A 24091-nucleotide genomic window follows, 5' to 3' on the forward strand; every position below is an offset into this window, starting at 1 on the left:
AACTTAAAGTACTGACACACATCAAGAATAGTCATTAGCCTGTCTTTTTAGCATAAAAAACAGGAATGATTTGCCGGTTCAGAGAGATCATCTCCCTACATGCAGCCTGGGGCAGCCCTCACTATCTACCTCATTATTTTTGGAAGAACAAGGCCACTGATGAATCCTGTTGGATTAAATGTAAGGTGCTCTCGTTATGACCTGGCTTACACACAGAAGCAGACTGCTTTAAGCTGCTCTTCTTACAGACAAAAGAAAATGGAGCGACTTACCAAACACTGTAAATATACAGATAAATCTCACTCAACTAAGCTGTAAAATCAAAGTGGAATTGTTGGAGTACATCACTCCCACGCAGCTGCACACTCTGCAGTGAGGAAAGCTGTCAAATGTTTGCTGTTTGTGGGGACGAGCTGAGCTGACAAGTCTCAATGATACACCGTGAGTGACAAAGACATTCACTCCTGCTTAGAGGTTTTCCAGATGTGATACTCTGCAATGCTCCGCTGCTTCATTACACAGAGGATGTTGCTGTGTTTTCTCCCCATTTACGTTGCCAGGGTGACAAATGAAAAGCAGAATCAGCCGCACAAGTAATCAAATGAGTGAGTGACAACAAGTCAATATTTTCTCATTGTGTGGACAAGCAATATATCAGCACAGTAATGGGCTGAGCTTCAAGGCTTAGGCAATGTAAGACTCACAGCATTATACGGATAATGTGCCAATAATCTGGCTCGTGCGGCTGTTAAGACCAGTGCCAATAAAGACGCAGCATCAAAAGACAACCTTTACCAAGTATGGGCTAAATTACCAACTCGCACAGACATGGTCTAGACTCTGTACTTCAAACAAACATACTTTGTCATGTAATGGCTACAAGCCAACAAAGACAAAACTGTAATTGGACATTGATCTGTTGAGGTCTAAGGATAAATAATTCATCCTAAGAGCAGCCAGGAGGAGAGCAGTATGTAAACAATCTGACTTCACAAAGATGTGAGTGAAAATGGCAGAATCGAGATCTTGGAGTACCTATTAGTATTTGCTTGGAAAATTTAGATTGCACCTATTTTGTATTAACTCCCTAGGGCTCACTTGTCATTTTTAAAAGACATCTTATTAAAAAACCCTGAGAATTAGCATGCTTTTGATTACATTCTTGACAAAAAAAAACAAAAAAACAAGCTCCCTAAACACAAAATGGAGCAAACATCATTTCTACAAGCCTGGTTAAACACAAGCAAGATCAATGGGTAAATTTATCAGCAAATATTACCGTTCACTGCCTGGCAAGTAATCATTAAGGAAAGGCACTGATGCATTATTCATTGGCTAATGTATAATTCAGACTTAACAGCAGATTCTATGCATAAATAAAGCTGTGATACATTTAAACACATTAAATGTTTACTTGCTAAAATAGGATGTGAATGCACAGCATGCCCAGCTTCCCTGCTGCTGTCACTCGATTATTTGCTACCGTTCCTGAGGTTGCGGGGATGTTAGGTGGATACTAGAATATAGACTGTGGCAGCCCACTCATCATAACGCATTCACATAATCGGCGCAAACTGATTTCCCACGTCTGATAGAAAAGAGAAAAAAAAATGCTGTTTGGGTGTAGCTGATTGCTAAAATCTCACAGGGCGTCTTGCTTCTTTGTTGGATTAGATAAAAGAAAATTAGGAGCGGGTCAATACAACCTCACATTACAGCCGTTACAGCACACGCATGTATTTTATGGCAGGTGGAAATTTACGTTGTCATTTCCCTCGGACATCAACATCTGTGTTTCAATCATCGTAGCTGGATTGCGATTCGTCGAAGTGTCAGAGCTGGTGTCAGAGGGACAGTCAACAGGGAGGACGAGGAGGCGATGAAGACACGCGGCCTCCATCTGACGGTGTTTGGAGCAGGCGGCCCTGTGGGGACCGCCATTCCACTTTATGACCATGCGCTGAATTAACGAGGCCAGATGTCCCCCCACTTAACATGTGTGAAAGTGCCCTCCGATGGGCTCAGCTGCTTTAAGGATGTACAGACAGAGAAGGGGGTGGAAAGGAGATAGGGCCTATTTTCAATTATCCCAATTTCTCACTCATCGTCGGCTCCTGAGGTTTACATTAATTAAAGATATCGGCCCTTCTTCTGTGCACACAACAAATTAGATGGAATATTCTGCAAACAACCAGAGCACCTCTTCGGTCCTTCATTGCTCTCTGTTTCAATAGACACCCACCAGAGGGTACTGCCTCCTTAGCCGTGCTACCAGCGTTTCATGTGGACTATGTCAATTTGTGGCTAATGTATTCTACATGAGTCACTGGTACACCACATCTGCAAGGACAATAGGTCAGAAAGTGCTAGGCTAGCCCGAGAAATTTAGAAACCCCGTCTAAAGAATCAACAAAGCCTAGGGAGTTTCATCATCGCTCCTCAAAACCATGAGTATGTGTGGGGGGGGGGGGGGTGGAAATGGCACCAACAAAAGTATGAAAGCCATGACTTCTCAATGATTTTCCGCCCTGCTTGACAAAGCAACTCTTGCATTTTTGCATTGTCAGGGTCAAAAATGGGAGGGTAACCGTAAGCGTCACCTACAATGCCATTGAGAAATAGTCCACATTCAGACGGTGGAAAGGCCAAGGTTGTAATTTACCCATGTTTATCTGATCAGCATCTTACAAACAAGATTTTTAATGGGTCAAACATAACATCTGTTTTCATTCATGTAGCTTATTATAATAACAACTGGATCATTTCTTTGTAATTACAATGGAATACAGTTGAGTCATTCAGGCTATTACCCAAAAGGAATGATATCCAGACCCCAGCAGACTTTCTCATTAGAAAGAAAATGAGAGGCCCGCCAACACTGCATCAATTACAACTCGCCTTTCTCTGATTCTTTACATATTACATCATATGGTTAAAAAAAAAACAACACAGACAACCACTACGTATTTTTTCCAACTGGCCAGCGACTGCCATCACCTGACACAGTGAGGAAAAAGGGGGCAGAGACGCAGCATGGTGCAATCCCAGTGAGGGCCATCATGCGAGCAGATTAAATAACGTTTTTCCAATGCCCTGTCAAACATTCAGTTGGCTCTGAGAGGCTAGACAGCCGTTACACAGCCTCACTCTATGAAGCAGCGGTCTCTCTCCATGGTCAGGAACAGCCTCTTTGATCCAGATATCACCCCTCAGATTCCTCAGAGGTGACACTCATACACGCGCCTGTATGTGAGCTGAATGTTGACTAGCTCCCTGTACCTTGTCAGCGGTGAGATTTGTATTTGTGAAAGGAGGGGTGTGGGGGGGGGGGTGGGTGACTCACACGTCTACTATGCTTCCCTCGGTTTACATGAATCAATGACACAAACAGTGGACTCAGATCAAATTGCACATCAGTTCTAATTTCCCCACAAACACTGGTATGACAAACTACAAATACACATGATGTGAAATGATACCGACAGCAGTATGATAGTGTGTACATAATTAAGGCTGCTATATTTTTATCAGACAGCAGCTCTTAACTGTGAGTGCTCTCTCCACATACAAAACCCACACTGCAGAACAACTCCAGCTACTCATGTACAACTCCATTAAGGGGCGCTGACCACTTCCCCTTTCATTCAATCCACAAGTAGTGAAACTAAATGGATATCCAAACCTCTGGGGGAAGTGAGGAAGATTTCAAAATGTGTTCAAAAAGACGGGCTATGCGACTTTTCCCACATGACAGCGTGGGCTGAATCTGAGATTGAGACTGTATGTTAAACCACACATCCAACATGATTCCTGTCAGATTACTGGTTACCATTTCAGAAACACGCCTGTCACTCTTTATGAAGGATAAACCCTCTACTGGTTCAATAACAGTCAAACAGAAACAAACATTCATAATCGGAAAAAAAAAAGCTCTAGCAATGACAGAGTCAGAGTTTCAACAGATGCTTGAGTCAGAAGTTCTCACCATTAGAAATGCTGAAACACTGCTTTGTTTAAGCCGCCACATTATAAACCAATCTGGTGGCTCAGATAAACTCATACAACATGTGTATACCTGAACACAATCTATAAAAAAAAGAGGAAAAATGTTCACACTCCATCTGTTAATAAAATCAAATATCACAGAGCACAAAGGAGCAGTTAAAGGGACACTTTTCAACCTGGACCATGTTTTCCCATCATTCTGTGTCTAAGTGGCCATAACAACATTTTTTAAAATTGGTCCAGCAAGATACTGGACTTGGTTCAGCCGGCAGCCACAAAACAGGTTGGAATGTAACCCTTTGGGGCAGTACTGTCCCGTCAATGCACATACACTAAAAGTGCTTGTTTTTGTCATTCACAGGCTCATATTGTTATTATAAAACATATCGTTCTGAAATCTTGTGAGATTGAGTTGTTGCAGGAAGACGACAGTGGAAACATGAGTAAGAGTTGAAGAGAGGATCTAAAGATTTTAGTGTGTGACATTTTTTAGTATGCCTGAAACCTTAGTGTGAAACTAAAGTAGAAAAATAGGGTGCAAGCTGAAAGAACCCAAAGTTTCCTTTTAAGAGTTGAGAGTTACAGTAACAGTAAGAAAGACAACCACTGTTTAATTTTTATAACCATAATTGCACCTCATGATTTATACGATGCCACATGTTCACATTCCTGCTTGAGTTTAAAACCATGCGAGTCATTCACACCATTTTTAGGCAGTAAATGTCCTTTATATTCCAACAATCATCCATTATCTGCAGTGCCCTGCGCCATACATTAGCCCGTGCAGTGTCGTCCCACTCAAGTGGATTAATCACATCTGAATCATTAAGCTAGAGGTCACTTCACAGTTAGCCGGGGGACAAAAAAAATGCCACAGGAAGCTGGGTATGGTGGAGATTAGCTCCTCACAATTAGCGATGCAACATCTAAGTCTGTGTAATAGCTCGGTGAAAAATGCAGCAGCAGGGGGAGGATTTCAGGAAGGGATTGTTTTTATATGGCAGAGATTGAAGCCAATCACTGCTTCCCCCCGTCCTTGATTTAAATCTTGTTTTAGGGCTGAAGCTTTCTTTGTGCTTCTGTGGTCACAAACTCTGTGGAGTCAGCTTCTGACTGGAGTCACATGAAGACTTACTATGACCAATTTTACAGTGATTCGAGTAAACAAGCTACCCTCCTCTTTCTACTATAACTGGAAAACATTAGATAAGCCCCCTTTCAGACAAATAACTGTAGTCTACTTTTAAATCCCAAGCCCCCCCCCCCCCCTCTTAAACACACACATACATCCCACCAGCAAGTCCCCCTGCCCTTTTCAACAACAGGCACTGAGTCCCTCTCCCAACCCCCCCACGGTGAGAGCTGCATGTGCTTGGGCCAGAGTTCATAGCCTCTGGGGTGCTGAAGGGGGGGAAGTCAAGTTAATTTGGTGGTCCTTCAACAGTTTGCAACTGGTTCAGTCGGTCTCCCGCAACATAGTCCCCTACCCTTCTTCCAGAAACACTCAACTACTTTCCATTATTACAGTCCAATAATCAATTTATGACACGAGCAAAGCTGTAAATCCAACAGCCAATCCTTTATGTGAAACTTGGGGAAATCCCAACCATCAAATTTATGTGCCACTGAGTCATTTAAATTCATTTCAACATTTTTCCTGTCAAAATGCTACTTTTTCTCCCCCTCTTGAAGTTGACTGATTGTTGGAATACACAGGCACAAGTCGTTTTTACATCTTTGATGTGTGTTTCCTGCATAGCGAGGTTGCCATTTAAGCTCCTCTTTTGTTTACTTCATTACTCTCACTTTAAAAGCATTAGCTGCTGTTACAGGCTGACCAGGTCATAGAGGTTGCTTGAGGGTCTGCTACACAGTTAAGAGAGAGCCAAGTTTTACAACAATGCAGCCAACTTTCAGATTGCTGAAGCACTCAAAAACATTTGACTCGAGGTCACACGCGCTTCCTACTCCGGGTATAAACAAAATCAGGACACTTTTAGCTCAAACTAGAAGTGCCACCCGGCTTTAGTCATCACTATTGCAAATTCCCTCTTTTATCACCCACACATTGCTCCCCCTTGTCTGCACCCCCCCCCCCCCTCCCCACCACCACCACCTCCTCCTTCTCCAACCACAACCATCCTGCAATCTTTTTTTGTATTCAACTACTCACCCGCCAGTCTGGTGATTCTTGGGAGTCCCAGAGACTGCTGCAAACAAGTTCAAAACGCGATCCTTGCGCTCGAGGTGACCCACCGAACTTAAAACAAGGGGCAAGCCAGCCGAGCCAAAAATCCAGGACCCGGGACAACACGAGGCGAACACGGACACTTTTTTTTTTTATCCACCCCTCCGCGGTTTCTTTTTTAAACCTGCTGCCAGCACGGAGGGGCTGAGGCGAGGAGCACTTGCTTCAACAAAAGACGGTTTCACTTTACTGATAGACTGTTCACGTCCGAAATCGCCGAAGCAAAGGCACGTTAAGCTAGCCCACCCCCCCTCGAAACTGCCCCTATTCCCTTTGGCCGTGTTGTTGTTGCTGTCGACGATAGTGTCCACATGAAAAGTAACACAGCGCTGTTAGTTGTTTCGAGGGGTAGGAAGCCAATGAGTTCGCCGTTTACAGGCTCCGCTTCCTTTTTCCACACACTCTCTCTCTCTCACACACACACACGCACACACACACAAACACTCTACCCCCTCTTCTCTCTCTCTCTCTTTCCTATGCATACACATACACACACTCTCCACGCTCTCTCTCTCTCTCTCTCTCGCTCTCTCTCTATTGCTCCCTCCGTCTCTGTAAACCCACCCCTCCTTCTCCTCCTCCCCTCCTCCTCTTCAGCTGTTCAACAGACGCATCCACATGGCTGACCTAGTCTTTCTTTATCCAGACACTAGTGAAGGAGAATTACCCCGACCACACTCAAAAAAAAAAAAAAAGAGAGAAAGAAAAAAAATCCCGAGCGAAACAAAAACATGGACTGGATTCAAATAATCGTCAGGGACAAAAGGGTGGTGGTGGTGGGGGTAGTTGGGGGGGATGCCAATGGGGTTGTTGATTGATGGGAGCTCCGTAGGGAAACGATGTGTGTGTATGTGTGTAACTGCACCAGGAAGCGAGATGCACGACAGCCAAAGTGGCCCGACCCGACCGTCATCAGCCGATCAATGGTAACGCTTATGGGAATGTGACTGAAACACTACAGCGAGACAATGAAAGCTACAGTTGTAGCCTAGTAGTGCCTTATAGTAAATAATGCTTCACTTTGCGCGTTGCCACATAAGCAATGATAAGTGTGAGTGGTGCAAAAAAAAAAGATGAGTTGTTTTTTTTAAACGCATGTCGCTGATTTATATCTGAAAATATTACATCTACTGGGGGAGGGAAAAAAAATCTATACACAAGAGGGAGGCGATTGAATGCTGCTCAGGCTCGTGCAGCTCATTTGCATATTTGGATAATGAATTAATTAGTCACCCCACCCATTAAAAAGGCAGAAACAAGCAGGGATGATAATGTGAATAGTCCATTAGTAACATTTGGGGGGTTGATTTTAATGGTTAAGCTCGAGCCTCACATAAAAAAAAAAGAAAATGTGATACTGGTAATTTTCAAGGTCTCATTTTATGCTTTGAAAAAAGATAATTCCACATTGTTTTGTCTTGTTTTTATTTTTATCTAAATACTAGCAATCTTAAAAATCTGACATCCTCCCTACCGGTGTGAGCACAGCAGGGGAAAAAAACAAAGATGGACTGCATTAAGTTATAAATTAATAGGATGATTTCCATTTCACTGAGCAAGTAGCTTGACACATTTTCATTGTCTTAAACATGATATTGGATCACTGTCAAAATCCAATTAACCAAAGCAAATAGTGTCTGCATTGGGCTCTTTTTTTTTTGCACTAAAGCCGAGCACGGTCAGGAGAGACAGGCATAAGGATCAATAGAAATTGAGTTGAGGGTGGTGTGCAGGGGGTCCTTCATTGTCCTACAAACCCATGTTGGCCATCTTCTTTTCAATAGCAGAGGGAGGTGTATGTGTGAGTGTGAGAGCGTGTGTGTGTTTGTGTTTGTGTGTGTGTGATGGGGGTCTGCTGTGCAACAAAGTGCTAGCAAAACCTCTTCCAGCTCCTGAGGCAACTGTCCTAAGAAGTCATACCCCCTCTACGTATAGTAACCCAACACCACAGCAGCTACAGCTCCTCCCTTATCACAGTATGTATACATTTCACAAGGTCAATGTTTATGATATTTATACACACACACACACACACACACACACACACACACACACACACAATCTGCTTCCTTTCCTGAGTTACACAAACATTCAAAAAGGATCTATGATTGATAAAGAGGCGGAAATGCACCAATAATTCTGATGTAATCAAAGCCTAAAATATATATAATGATGTTTCAGGCTCCAAAGATAATTCCACACGAGACTGTAATGTGTTACAAATGGAAACTAGTCTACGTTTTCAGTACATTTGTGAGACTTAAGTTGGCCAAAGGCAGCAGCGAATCATCTCTGAAGGCAGTGCAGAGCAAAGCTGGATTGGCTGGCGGGGCAGGCTCCCCTCCCCGGCAGATGAGATCCCATTATCAGGCAGACGAGAACTCCACCTCCAGGATTTCACAGCTCCTCTGTTTATCACATGGCTCTGTCAAGTTGGGCACCATTAACCGATAATGAAAGGAGACAACCGGTGCAGTTACAAGCAAAGCACTCCACATTCTACAGGCCTAAGCATGTATCTGGGAAGCTGACTGTGTCTATTCAATTCTGTTCAGCATTCAAACGACCCATCACAATACCTTTTTCCTGAGCACCCAGCACCTCTTCCACAGCTACATTGCCTTCAATCCCAACAGCACAAAAACTGGTTACTTGGTGCTTTCTGAATTCAGAGCAAATGAAATCAAAGAGCTACGCTCAACAAAAAAAAAATGAAATTGCACTTTCCTGCAACACTCTTTTTCCTAAAGATTATTAAAGGAGAACAATTCAATGTTAAAGCTAACAAAAACCAGAGGGGGCGTATGAAAAGAATAAATGGCGTAATAAAGAAACACAAACTATCATTTTGAAATATGTTTTCTTCATCCACATCAAACACAATTACTACAAGTGTTACTAAACAAAAGGGATTGTAAGACTGCCACTGAATCAAAGGCCAACATGTCCCCCCTCCCCTTCTCACCCCCCACCTCCCTCCTTCCCCTGTCTGACTACTCCATTTATGGTTTATAGGATTCTGTAGCCACTTACACTCATTAAAAATGAATACTTAACAAAAGCTGTGGCTGACACACACTGTTTGCTTTAGCCTGATTTCTTTACACTGGAGAAAAACAAGCCACTCAGAGGCAGCAAACACAGAGAGCAGGCGAATAAGAGAGAGAGAAAGAGCTCAGCAATACAAATAAGTCAGCCAGTAGCTGAAACAACAGAAAAAATTGACATGGATGACTGAGCCAAGCCTGTGAGAGACTTGGCAAGCCTCAGAGGACCTGGCCTCTTAAGCACTCATATCTAGTAACTTCATTTAATACATTCACCAGGGATGAGCAGACAAGTTGAAGGAAAAAGGGATTGAGAGAAGAAAACAGACTTGTACACCAAGAGGAGGGTTAGGTTGTGGCGGCGGTGGGGGTGCGCTTCAGAAGCTCGACTTTAACACATGACTAAATCTCTACAGTGTAACAAGTTAACTTCCTCGCTGCCAAAATATAATACGGGGAGGGAGTGGGAGAAAAAAAACGGATGTGCTAGATTGAACCTTGAGACCATTTTACGTTCGCAGGCAGGTAATATCTGCAGAAACTGTTTTTCTCACATTAAAAAGCTGAACACTGCTTTTCCAGATGGGGCTTTAAAAGCAGTGATTCTATCTCCGCCACACGTACTATATCCATAAAGAACAAAAACTGTGTGACTGCTGCTTGAAGTTACTGTTCTTCATACTGACGGCAAGTGCTGATAGCCCCCCTCTGCCTCCTCCTCCTCCTCCACTGCTGGCAGGCAAGCAAAAAAAAAAAAAAAGCTGACTTCAAATCATTCATTGCCCTTTTTAGCCTTCATGGATTCTTAAGAGAGTACTTTACAAGTTGGGGGAATCCGAAGGGAAAATAGGGTCTTACACGACTAATTAAAACACAGACTCCGCCTGGAGGGGGTTGAAAAAAGGGGAAGCAATAAAACAATCCTCCCAATCTCCCAACAAAGTAACTCTAGGAAATGACTTAACTAACTATGGTTAACTACGCGCTTGTGGAAATGAGGATTCAAGGTTTTCAAAGGCAACTGCTTTAGCTTTAAAAAAAAAAGACAGTACTCGACAGAGTGAAATTTTTAAAAAAAAAAAGAAAAAAAGCCTTTGTAACAGCAGTGGTTACACTATTCTCTCTACAAGCACACAACACTATCAAGGTGACAAAAGACTAACTAAAAATCAAGATGTCCTTTGCAGACAATCCAGACAGATAGCTTGTAATTAAGCTGCTACCTTGCAAGCTTTTATTTGCGATCATTAACACTGTTGTAAAAATGTGAGGAAAGCCAAGGAATGGTATTTCACTTTAAGCAATCAGTGCAAGGTCTACTCTCACATAGCTATCTTGTTTACATAGCTATTCACAGTCACATTTGGCAGCCTTGCAACACTCTGAAAACCAAGACACTTGTAGGCTACATATGTCTAATCTCTTTGCCAAGCTACACAAGCTACTCGAGAGAGTGAAACTTGCACACAGCAGCCATTTGGTAAAAGTATTGCATATTAAGAAAATGAATGTAAGTAAACCTTAATCCAGATGGAGGAAGATGCCACCTGGCAAACCAATTGATCAAATGTTAAGAGAGAGAGGAAACAAGCGTTTTCTCTTTATAAAATGCAGCAAGACCTGACTGTTCATTGTCAGACTTTGATAAATGCGAGCAAAAAAGCAAACAAGCAGCTTTTAATAGAAGCTAACTCAACGTCTGAATTCACACAGAGAAGACAGAAGCAGGGGTAAAAGAAAAATCAGGGAGTGTAACATTCATGAATCAACAATTAATCACCCAACTGTGCAGGGCCACAAACTCACACATATAGACTGAACACAAACAAATGCACACGTGTGATATCTTAGATGCTATTTCACTAAGCCCCTGATTTTCCTCAGACATTCTTCAAGCTCTCACATGGACTGTATGTGTCTGTCTGATTCTCCAGGCAACACAGGGCCTCATTCATCTGAATAAAAGAGCAGTTCAAGCCTGCCATGGCTGCGCAGAGAACACACTCTGAGGAATGAGACTGTATTTCCAACAGGGCCACAGAGAGACAGAGTGCAGGCTGTGGTACAAACGAGGAAGTTTACATTTCAGGCAAATCCATTTCTGAACAAAAGACGGCAAGATAAATAAACAGTGCATGTGCCTGATGCTTAGCTGTGAAGCTCTGACTAGGGTGAAACTGTGTTTAAAAATGATCTTTAAAGCAAATGGAGGCCTGTGATCATGAAAGAGAAAGAGAAAGAGAGAGTAGTGGTTGGGGTGTGTGATTCCTGTGTGGCTACTGTCTCTGAGCTAATCTGCTCAGATAGCCAGTGACTGCTCCATTTCACACAGAGCACATGGCAGTCTCACCTCCATACACTGCCACCCTATGGACAGTGAGTGAAGATGCAGCTTCATGCTGTTGCTGTGCTAAAAAAAAAAAAAAGGGAAAAAAAAGAATGGGGGTGGGGAAACAGGGGCTCATAATGTGTAAAACTAAAAATTAACTCCACACACTATAATTAATGACATGCGTATTAATATGCTCAATATGCTGCAATGGCTCACAAAGCTGTATCTCTCTCTCTTTTTTTTTTTCTTTCCTCCAGTACCGATGCTTATTCAGAAATCAATTATTCTCCTCTGGTCACACTTGGCTGCTCTCAGTGTGTAAGCTAATGATTCAGCCATCTAGTTTACAGATAGATAGTGATAACTAGAATAAGCACATCCATTATAGGTCAGAGAAACAGCATTCTCCAATCATTCAAGCTAATTTTTCACATCTTCGATTTATCCCTCTCACATACCTTTTTTTAAAATTTCATTTGGCACGAATAATAGCACAGAGAAGTAATCTCAAAGACAAATGTAAGGTCAGCGTGTCAGCACTGGGTGCGTTGAGAGAAATATGTGTTATTCAAAGAGACAGCACACAGACAGGGTGTTGAGGCTGTGTTATGAGATTAGGCTGTTTTTGTGGGAGCGAACTGGTAAAAATCTGTCCGTATGCAGTCGGAGCAGACAGTTGGGAGATCAGTGCTGAGGTCAAGAGGAGCCACTTAGCTGTGCTTTGGCCTTCCAACCCCTACAGTGTTCAGAATCAACCGTTCTACTGTGGGAGTAGATAAAAAGCTTGGCAGCAGCCTTGCAACTAAAGACGACTGTATTTACTAATGCATGCAGGCTTTATTTACGGCTTTTTAAAGGTACAAAATGGAAATTAATGGGAATAGGTGGGAAGCTCGCTCATTAGCCAGAATATATATTAGAATAGCCTCGCTACTGCAGGTCCCCAACGGCATTAAATCTAGGGGTTTGCTATAAACAAACAAAGCCATAAACAACCCTGACTGAAAAAAACATACCTCTGTCTCAATTACAACTAAACCATGAAGGTCATTTTAGATTTTTTTTCGCTTCAACTATTAGCAGCATAATTTAATATGTGACTTAATGGGATTTACACCAGATGTGATGCTGTCTTTTTTTCCCCCCAACCACATATTATTACAACAGCAACGACGCAAGGAACCCGTCCCTTTGTCGTCTCTGGTGAAGAGATAATGTGCTGAAATCTGAGAATAATATGTTAAGTGTCATTTATGATTACATTGTAAGTCTGCTACCTTTGTCTTTATTGTTTGGACTTATGAATAAACTGAGCATGGAAGTGTGCTTCTCATTATGTTGTTCTGGACACAAACAGAATTACGACTCAGAAGTGGTGAACTGGAAATTCTGCAAATTGCTTGTTTGGATGCACGTACTCTGCATAATGCATGAAGCATCTAACATATAATAGATATGTGTGTGTGTATGTGAGCTTGAGTGCCTGTGGTAGGAAGTGAGTGTGCATGTAAGAGATAGCGACCAAGTGAGAGGGAGCTGGGGAATGAGAGATAGAGTAACAGTGTTGATATTCGATATTGAGCAGAGTGGAAAGCGAACATGCGGCATGCTAACTGTCTATATAATAGGAGCAGCGGGGAATAGACAGAAGAGGATCGGTGCAGCATGAGCTCCTTAAGTCAGCTCATGGAAGAAGGATGGATTGAGGGAAAAGATGGATGGGGTGAGTGAAGGGAGGAGAGATGATAGGGATGGGTGGGAGGGAGGTAGGGAGGGAGTGCAAGCCATAGCTCTCTCTGTTCCTGCACACATCAGCAGCAGGAGGGCAGGGATGCGCGGAGGCCACAGCAAGCCAATTACCAAACTCATTAAGTAACCTGCTAGTCGGCTTTGAACTGCAGCCCCCTCCATATCTTGACTGGATTCTCTGCCGCTGCTGTGGAGATTCGGATAGGCACTGCAATGTCTTTTTTTTTCAAATTGGTAGAGAGGGGAGCAAAGATGGCAAAATGGCAATACAATGATCACATGCAAAATAGAATCACATGTGAAGCCATAATGGATATGGTTGGTATATTGGTGGTTTGAAGGCATGACATTGCCACAGACAGCATTGTAAAGACTTATACAACACAGTAGGTAATGTGATAAAACAGGAAATAATGCATCCAGACAAGACTGGGTAAGCATGGGTTAGCAGTGAGGGATGAATGAGTGCTGACAAGCTTTAGTGTTTATTTCCAGTGGCACTGAAAGCAGAAATGGCAGGGAGAGGGGAGGTGGAGGGGGGGGGGGCAAGACAGTGAAGAAGACCAGGCACAATGAGGAGTGAGGATGATGACGGAGAGAAATATGGCTGTGAGCATTGCAGGCAGGTAAAGAAAATGATCAAGGTCCAGTGAGCGCGGGAGCAGCGGAAACATTTTGGTGGAGAGAGGAATGGGGTTAGGGCAAAGGAAAATGCTGCATTAGTCAGCGCTCCAGCATCACAAAGCGTTGTTGACTAACCTCGACTGCATTCACCTCCTAGCTCACTGCCTCTCAACAAGTATTGACACAACGACAGTCTGCAAGAGAAAAACTGAAGGGAAACAGACACACACACACAGAGGACAGGGGAGAAAAAAAAACATGAATGATGTGTAAATGGAACAAACGAGGTGATAACAGCTTGACGGCAGAGGTGTATGCATGGGTGAGGAAGACTGCCATATTTGGCATCATGTTGAACACATGGTGAATGTAGCCACTGAAAGACATGAAGCTGCACAAAAATACCATTCACAGTGCAGTTAACATTTTCTATGAGGAGATTGTGAGCATTTATTCTGAGCCAGTATTCATTTCCCTCTACTCAATAAACCTCTCTGGATACACAAAGATCTAGGTACTCGTACCTGCTACACACTGTGCAACGCTCACACACACACACACACAGTCCCCCACTCCTGAACCTCCCCCATTATCCCATGAGCCCTCTCTTCTCTGCCTCGCTCGACAAGAGCTTGGAAATAAAAACATCACAGCTCTGCCTCGCAGCACCTGTTCAATAACATTGACATTTCACATTCAGCATCCGCACATTGAGAGATTCCCTGCATTTACTCTCTTTAACACCTAGAAACCACACACACACACACACACACACACACACACACACACACACACACACACACACACACACACACACACACACACACACACACACACACACACACACACACACACACACACACACACACACACACACACACACACACAATCTGCTACATTACAAAGTACGCATTTAAATACAGCACAGACTGGGGATGCGTATGGGTGTACTTCTGTTCTGCGGTCATGTACTGTATAGGGTGTAATGATCCAAATTAATTGTTAGGCAATCCTTAATTTAGCCAATTATTTTTTCCCCAATAACTCCCTGATTAAAATATGGTCATTCTTACACAATCGTTAATTGTAGTCAATTATCATCTATCAATTACTAAAGTCTATCTATGTGACTTTGTTAGTTGCTGAAAGCAATGAAGAATCAACTGAATGATGAGGATAATTTAAGAAAATGTGTCAATATTGTTTTCATACTGTACAGTTTAGCCTGTGCTTGATACTGTATGTGTAACTCATTATGAGGATGAGAATTAAGAGCGTCTCACAAACTACCTAAGATGATGAGCAGTTGATGAATATGTAAAGCACTGTGGGATGAGTATGTGTCAGATTTATTTATTTCTATAAAAAGGAGAGTGTGGCTGTTTTCTTTACCAATTATTTATTGACGACAAAGCTGGAACAAAACAAGGCAACATCCCTGGATATTTACCAGATTTACAAAATGATACTGTTTGTTATTATTCATGCCGTGCTTCTAATGCAACACGCCCTCTGAATTCATCCAGCATTTTGAAGTGAAATGATCTGTACAGTTTTGAATTAGAAAACAACACCAGGTGTGCAGGGAATAAAATCAAGTATTTCTATCATGTCCATAGATCTGGGTATGGACGGCAGGGACATGTCCCTACCAGTATCAAGGTGTGGTTAGCTTGTCCAACTAATACTGTAACCCATCGAAAACAATCCACTTTAACTTCACATAATGTTAACAGTAAGCTCTCTTCAGAGTTTGTGCGTCTTATGAAAAAAGTGTTATTATGAGTGAAAGAGCAGGATATAAGGAATACTTGACTTGATGATCTGGCAAGCCTCAACTTCAAGCTGTACACATTGTTGAGTAGCAGCAGCCCTGCAGCAGCAGTAGTGGAGTCGGTGAGGTGGAGAATAATAAAAGTGTTTAGTATTTATAGTTTAAACGTTCCAAACATTACAGAAATGAAAAAGACTTTTCTGGATAAACTGAAGAATATTTGGTATGTTTACTTTCAGGCGTTGGGTGTTTAGTTAAACGACTTTAACTAATTAATGTTGGTGAAAATCCCTCTCTGGTCTTTTTTAAACAACCAAAGTGTTAGTAACAGCTGAGCTTAGTTAATAAGAATATTCTGTACTCAATCCAAACTGAAATTAGTGGGAGAAATATTTACTATTAATACTATTTCTCCCCTTTTTCCATAAGTGGACCAAAAGTTATTACTGCATATGTGTCATTAAAACATGAACATTATTTATGAGCTAAATTAGCCATAGCCCGTCTTATTTGTTTGTTTGTGTTATTATGAAAATCCTCTCAGCAGCAGCCTGAGCAGCACAGAGACACACACACACACACACAGGTGAGCTGCGGCCTCTCAGCCATACATTCAGAAACTGAACCAAAAATATTACTAATAGAAGTTACTGAGGTGATTTAAATATATGTTTGAGCATGACCGAGGCTCTGTCATGAAACTCCTGAGTTGTGTGGCCCAAATCCACAAACTGATATATGGACAAGAACCTCAGGTGAGGCTTGAATACCTCTCAGCAGCTTGTTACAGAGCAGCATATTAACTATAGGTTTCTCTACATTCATTTTGCTGTAGCAGTCTGTGATGTTGTTATTAAATATTCATTTTGGTCTCAGTTTTCTAGTTCAGTGGTCTATCAGTAAAAAAACAAAAATGAAACAAGTCTGATTTCAGGTAGGTCAGCACATGAATATTCAGTTAACATTTTGCAGAGTCAGGCTTTTTATGTGTGAATGTGTATGTGGGTACATGTGCCAATGAAAGAGAAAACTGTAATAGAGAGCTTTGATTGTGTAAGTACACCTTCACAATTATTTTGGCTGTCCGACAAAAAATGTCCCTGTCAGTAAAAACCAAACCTACGTTATTGATTTCTATCTACGCAGTCTCTGCACTGTTCAGCACTGTTCAGCAGCACAGCAAGCAGGATGTACTGTTGACTTATATTCAATGGAAGAAAAAAGACAAATACACACAACCACCACCAAGACAATGTTTCCACTCACTCAATGATCAAACTTACTAAAGAACATTTTGGGTTCACGGAAGTTTGACTTGATTTTCCTTGTAGACACACCGTGACACTGTAATGCATGTTTTCATACAACAGTTACCACCTGAGGACAAGATGAAATGTGCAGCAGGCCACCTAGTGCCAGGGTTCGATGGTGTCACCAGGTGCAGAATAACCTGGGTGGCTGAGCAGGGACATCTGCTTGACGGCATTAGAACCATCAGAGCCCCGCCATAACCACAGATTAAATGGCAGTAAATCTGAGGATTAGAACCATGTATGAATAGCTCACATTGATTTTGCAATCCCTTCAGTAACTCTGGGATTTTCACAGTGACAGACAATGTGACCATCACACACAAACACACACACACACACACACACACAGACAGACACACACACACACACACACACTTTAATCTGCTCACATCTCGGCCTAAAGGGTATATCCAAATAGCACAAAGCGTGCAGCATCGTCCGTTTAACTAACTACCCTTCCATCCAGTCTTTCCCACTAGTCACAACAAGGCCACTAAAACAAGCTAAACAGGCCTAGAAATGTCCGTTCCTATATTTCAGTACGTGTGCTCACATGGGAGCGAGATCTCGTCCATGCTCCGTGAGTTGAGGGTTATTATATGTGAGCACCACGGGCTGATTTGGACGATGACAAAGACAAACTGGCCTTTCCTTCTTTGCTGCCTGGTCTCGTTGTTAGTATCTGAATATGTATGTGCACTCACTCTCTCTCTCTCTCTCTCTCTCTCTCTCTCGCTCTCTCTCTCTCTCAGGCTCACACACATAAGAATTCACTCAGCCTCAATGAGACCTTTTTGACACGACAATCCCAAAATCCCTTGCTGAGACCCCAATCCCCTTCGACCACCATAGCCCTTCGGAAGCTGGCTGACATCAAAGACAAGCGCTTCGCTTTCATGACTTTAGTCCGCCTCTCAGTCTGTCAGTGTCTCTGACTGTCCAACCCATGCTCTTCAGAAAAGCCACTATTTTAACACCAGGCTCAGACTAACCACTTCAAACACCTCCACAGCCAACACCAAGGGCCCAAAGATAGCCTGCTCTGCATTTTCACTCTGTCCATACTCAAAGAGGCGGGTGTCAAGAGTGTTAGGATGTGAGCGATGAGTCTAAAATGGGCCTCCAAATACTTGACTGCTATAAGAAGTGTATCCCAGTATAAATAATTACACGTGTACCTCTTTAAAGAAAATGCACCTAGAGAGCTTAGTGCAAACCTCCTCTCCAGTCAGCTTGGCAACCGCATTTGGCAACCAGCAGAAACCTGACTCCTCGGTCCAAAATGGCTGTGTTGGTCATCATGGCTGACCTTAGCCACCTATCAAGCCAATTGAAAGCGATTACCTGGTGATTAGTGTGCGTTGTGAGGCAGCTCCATTAACCTTTGAGAAACAGAGTATGTGGAGGCTGCAGTGTCTAGCCAAGTGGAACGAAGGCTCTCCTTACTGCCTCCGAAAAAAGACATGAGTGAGGTGAGTGAAAGAAAGACAGAGAGAGATAGAGAGGGGGGGGGGACTCAGTGTGACAGTGGAGCAGCTCCTATTAGGTAAGCACATTGAGCCGTCAGGCCGGCACATTCATCAACTTGCAGAATGCCAGTCAGCAGCACCAGCAGGCGAGCCCGGCTCTCTGTTGCACCACTGTTAGTGGTGAAATGGGGAGGGTAGGAGAGTGACAAGGAGGCATTTGCAAAGCAGATTTGGACCACTCTCCCCGGCATTTGGCAGCGCAAATGTTTCTGTGCATGGTTTGAATGGCTTTTACAAGCATTTCCCCTACCCCTAATAGTCCGGCCTATGGCCTGCTAATGATATCATTATCCTACATGCATTGTGATTGTCTGGACCCGGGGTGTGCCAAGATCAATGGACAGCAAAATCTGGATCAATTGATTAGTCTGCTGCTGTTGAACAGCTAAAACATATTTTGTGTACAATGTGTTCTTGGATGGGATGTGAACGAATTGGGTCCTTGCCTGTTTTCAGAGTGCAGCATTCAGATGTGGTGTAAGGCCGAGTGGTTTTGTGCCATATGAGAAGCGAATTGAACTGGCAGAGCTTATCAGCTTCCACCGCTCATCTTAATGTCAACCACTACCATCGCCACACAGCAGGCTTCAAATTAAAGGGCTAAAACTACGTGTTAACATTCCTGACTAAGTCAAAACTAATGAAAATGTGTTTAATATTTCTATTGTCCCTTTGTCACTGTGAGTAGTCAACATGTCAAAGCAGTTTTATTTGAAAAACCACATAACAAGCTGCAAGTGTTTTCACTTCCACATTGTGCAAAGCCAGGGTGGTTTTGTTAAATATGCATGGTTAAGTTTTGATGACAAAGCAGCAGAGGATGGAAGAATATCATCTCATAGTACATTAGACTCTTCCAGTAGCACTGCGTCAGTATAGCATTACATTAACAGGATGACATAAAGTTGTATGACATAGGTTTTTTACACTAATGTTGAAGCATGTGACTAGGTTGTGTACAAACATACAGGCCAAAGTGAACAAGTAGACATTCTATCTCATCAGATTTTAAATAATGTTTCTGTTTTATGTGATCAGTGACCAGTATCAGTCAAAATTTTGGACCCACTTTCTCATTCAAAGGAATGGGGAGGATAGTCCAAACTTTTTATTCTTTTTAGCTTTTACTTTGACTCTTATTGTTTCATTAAAAATAAGTAAATTCAAAGTCTTTTTAACTTTCTGTATCATCTTTCCCTCAGTGACAAAACATGCTGTCACTGTAAAGGCCAATTCATGCTTTCCACATCAGCAGACAGCTGTGGACTTGCACGCAGACCGCTGAGCGCACCACTGCGAGCGCACACATATTTTTTTTCAGATGTTAGTGGACCACAAGACATCAAACACTGGACGTTTCCATGCTGCCTTAAATGTTTGGTGACATTTGATATATGACCTGACTTACAGCCAATTAGATTCCCACATGCAGTTCACTTTGCCTCGTTGTTTTCTTTAATAAAGTCAAGCCACACTTGAGTGTTTGTCACAGTTCACCTTTCACTACTGATGTGACATAAGCCATGCATGCTAGCTCAAATCTAAACAAATCGACATGCTGTTGTGTTAATGCGTGACATAGGCAGGTCCTGGCAGATATGTAGCCTTTGTTTGTAATAATAAAGGGTTATTGTGTTGAGGAACTGATAGGAAGTTTTTTAACAGGTTATTGGCGTTTTGGCTTCAGTTCTAATTTGCATTCAATTTCGGCTGCAGCACAGGTGTTTGTGGACAAATTACCAAAAAACAGACGACAACATAATAGAAAAACAAGAGGAAACAGCCTCCTAATAACCACAGCATTGAATCAGCATCTCTCTTAAAGTCACATCCTATCATCACAAAAGGTGCCATTCATTTCAGAACTATTGCATTAGATTGCATTACATTTTATGGATATCAGTTCATCACGTCCACTTCCTGTAAAATGTTCATGCTTCAATCACAAGCCTCCTCCCGTCTATTCCTGCCACCGACTTGTTCTCAATCATGACTGTAATTTTAGAGCAGCCTGATTGTGTTAGGAGGTAGCTGATTGCGCTGATGAGCAGAGCGCTGCTGGACAAGAAATTGGGCCATACAGACTGAACAAAATAATGACATCAATAACAGCCAGGGTGATGTAAGGTTGTCGAAGACGCTATACTCGTATTTAAATGATCGCCCTGTCAGCCAATCTATAAGATGACAACTGGCCAAAAACAAGCCTGTATGAATTCCACTCTGCTACATCCTTTAACTAACGGTCCAACCAACTGTAACACTTTAGCGACGCAGCAGCAGCAGCAACAGCAGCATCTAAATCACAGTTTAGTGAGGCCAATCTATCTACAGGGTTAACTCCATCTGTCGCTTTCCCCTATCAGCATCCTTTAGGCAGCATCATGCAACTTATTCCAGTATACAAAAGGCTAATGCAGGTAAATCATACCTATTGAACTCGAATGCTTGACACTAAGCTTCCTGGCACACTAGCTAGCTCGAGTGGGCGAGAAATGAACCTTGTTATGTGTCCTGACACTGGGCCCTGCTCCCCGGCAAATAAAAACATGCCTCTCACTTACTGGCTGCCTGCGCCCACAGTCCCATACATCAGCATTATAAAGGAGCTCGGCAGCCTCAAGGTCAGCTCAATTTCCTCCTGCCGTTATGAAGTATCAGAATCACAGCAAGAGGGGGCACCCACACACATGTAAAGAAATGATTTAGGGAAAGAAGGAGGGAGGGAGAGAGAGAAAGAAAAAGGGGGAGGGGGGTTTGAGTGTGAAGGAGAGGTGGTGTGTAATACAATGGGGAGCTGTGACAAATCACCAGGAGAGAACCCAGCCTCTTCTACAGTAAGGATGTGTGAGTGCGGGCATTTGCGAGGAAATGTAGAGAACATTAAGCCTACTTGCTCATTCCACACACTAAAAGAATATAGTAGTCGGCGGTATAAGTAATGGGATTGAACATTTTTTGTCCAACAAGCCGATTCCACTTGTATAATCGCTCAAGTGTAGTCTGTGAAACTACAAAGCAATTAGACCTACTGAATACTTGTTTCAGAAAATGTGAATACAGTGTTTACCATTTACTGTAATTAAATTGTAAGCTGTTACATGGGCATAACAGAGACCTAATGCTACCCTAATGCTTTTTTTCTCCCCCTTTTGAGATCTGGGCCCATTCATCACATGCCCAAGCAATTTGATAAATTACACAGAAGCATGAAAGCTGATCATGTGCGTGGCAGAAGAGTGCGGTGCGTGTGTGTTTTTGTCTCTGCTTGAGTCGGCAGTCATCCTTGGCTGCCTCACTGGCTGAGGTTTGACACCTTCAGCTAAGAGCCTGGGGAAATAACAGCAAATTCACTTAATGGCACCACCTCATCTATTCCTCATACAGGGAGAGGGAGGAGGAGGAGGAGGAGGAGGAGGAGGAGGAGGAGGGAGAGTTCTTGAGGTGTTACAAAATGGCTGTGTGCTCTCGGCTGTGCTGCCATCTCTCCCATCCGTGGGGGTGCAGGTGTGTGGGTAAACACATAGTGCATTGAGATCCATCACTGGCCTTGGTCAGCCACCAGCTGTAATTTGTTGTCAACTCTGACCCCCCTTTGTGAAAAGCAGGCCTGTCTACGCTCCTGCTACGAAGCTTTTTGCGGTGACAGCGCAATCTGGTTTGATGTGTGTGTGGGGTCGGTTGTGTGCACGTGTGTGATGATCTGTACGTGCTAAGACAAACAATATACAGATTTGGATGCATTGACGATGAGCATGGCTGCAAGTGTGTGCATGTGTGTTTGTGCAGGTGTAAGTAAGCATGCATGTGTATATCTGTGTGTGTCTGTGGGGAGTGTTACAGAGCCAGAGGTATAATGGCCCCACTCCATCTTTGTGTGAGGTATTGCAGAACAATCCAAAGCAAAGCGGAGCAGCTGGGAGGGAGCCTGGGCTGGCCTGCAGTTAGATAACATCTCAGGGTAACAGCAGGTATGCTATCAGTGCAGCCCCAATCCCCTTACGGCTATTTTCAGAGCCTCTGACCCCAGCATGACTGGCTGGATGACGTCTCTGTGCCAGCAACACAGGAAAAGCAAAGACCCAAAAAACCACACTGCTGCTTTCTCTCGCCTGCACATCTCATTCCAGCAGCCCTGAACAGCTCTGATGTTCCACTAAAAAAAGACATTTTTAGCTCTCATAGTTTGGACTGCAATTTCCCAGTAATTCACCCAATTGAACAATACTATTAAATAATAATAAATCAACATTAAAACAGAATGTTCCAATTACTGTAACCTGTAGTCATAGCCTAATCATATTAAGACGTGTATCAAGATTGTCTTATTGAACAGATTTCAGATCTGTGTACACCTTAATGGAGCGATGAATCACAAGTGGAGCGACAGTTTTTGTAGCTGCTGTATCAAACAGCTTGATAAAACAGTCTACCATCTGACTCAGCTTTCATGTAGCTGTAAGATGAATAGTACAAAGCAGCGTGATTGCAGAATCCGTACAAAGGCTATAACACAGCAGCAACAGAGATACGATGGTATATGAGGCTGAATACTGGAAGGAAACCAATGTAGCCACATAATGTGGAGGCGTAAGGCTCTGCTGTGAAGAATATAAATGTGAATCCATTCAATGAGTAACACACATAAACGGCTAATAAAAACACTGCGACTGCAACTAACAATTGTTTTCATTATCAATTAAACTGACGATTATTTTCTCCATTGTTTGGTCTACTAAATGTCAGTTACACCTAGGGCTGGATGATTAATTGAATTTGAATCACGATATCGATTTTGGCCTCCCACGATTATAAAAACATAATAATCGACTTAAAACGATTATTGTTCTGCCCGGCACGGCGCACCTGTGACATAAATCCAATGCCCGTCTTTTCCAGCAAGTTCTGTGTCCCGCCCCTTTTGTTAGACCCGCAGATTACTATCCCGCAGGTGGGGGCAACAGCGCCCCCTATAAATTAAAAAGATGCAGATAGCCTGCCTCGTTGTCCTCAATGCGAACACAGTCTTTGTCTCCATCTAGTGGTTGAACTGTGCTATTGTGACAGATTTAGCCAACTGCACTACTTTCTAAAGGGCGTGAACTTTCATTAGGAGGTGTCAATCTTTCATATTGCCCTATCTGCTGGAGCCCAATTTTTTCTTCATTCATTGATATTTAAGAATAACATTTTAATTTTAATTTCCCTATTTTCTGAGCTGTGGAAATTAATAAAGGTAAAAGCAATTGAAGAGTGTTGACTCTTGGATGCCATTTTTCTTTAAATAGTACCAGTTAAATAGTACCAGGACCAAACTACCACATTTGTGTTTTGTGTATTTGCATAACTAAGACAGGAATAAGATCATTCTCTAAAGAAAGTGTTAACTAAAATCAGTGTCCCAGATAAACACATTCAACTAGACGATTTTGAAGTAAGATAAAAGTAATCCAAACGTATTTAGAATACA

The 24091-nt window shown here is 42.6% G+C and overlaps 1 protein-coding gene across 3 annotated transcripts in view; it reads right to left on the minus strand.

Moving 5' to 3' along the window:
• Nucleotides 1-24091, minus strand: part of rerea (arginine-glutamic acid dipeptide (RE) repeats a) — a 131044-nt gene that overhangs the window by 86499 nt on the left and 20454 nt on the right. For 2 of the 3 annotated variants that reach the window (XM_053317184.1, XM_053317182.1), the window contains exon 1: nt 6179-6700. The gene's annotated coding sequence lies outside the window, so the exon portion shown is untranslated. Of the gene's footprint in view, nt 1-6178; nt 6701-14140; nt 14214-24091 lie in introns of those variants that run through there. The other variant, XM_053317183.1, reaches the window with a different exon arrangement.

The sequence above is a fragment of the Scomber japonicus genome, chromosome 4 (genome assembly GCF_027409825.1).
Source record: "Scomber japonicus isolate fScoJap1 chromosome 4, fScoJap1.pri, whole genome shotgun sequence".
Lineage (NCBI taxonomy): Eukaryota > Metazoa > Chordata > Actinopteri > Scombriformes > Scombridae > Scomber > Scomber japonicus.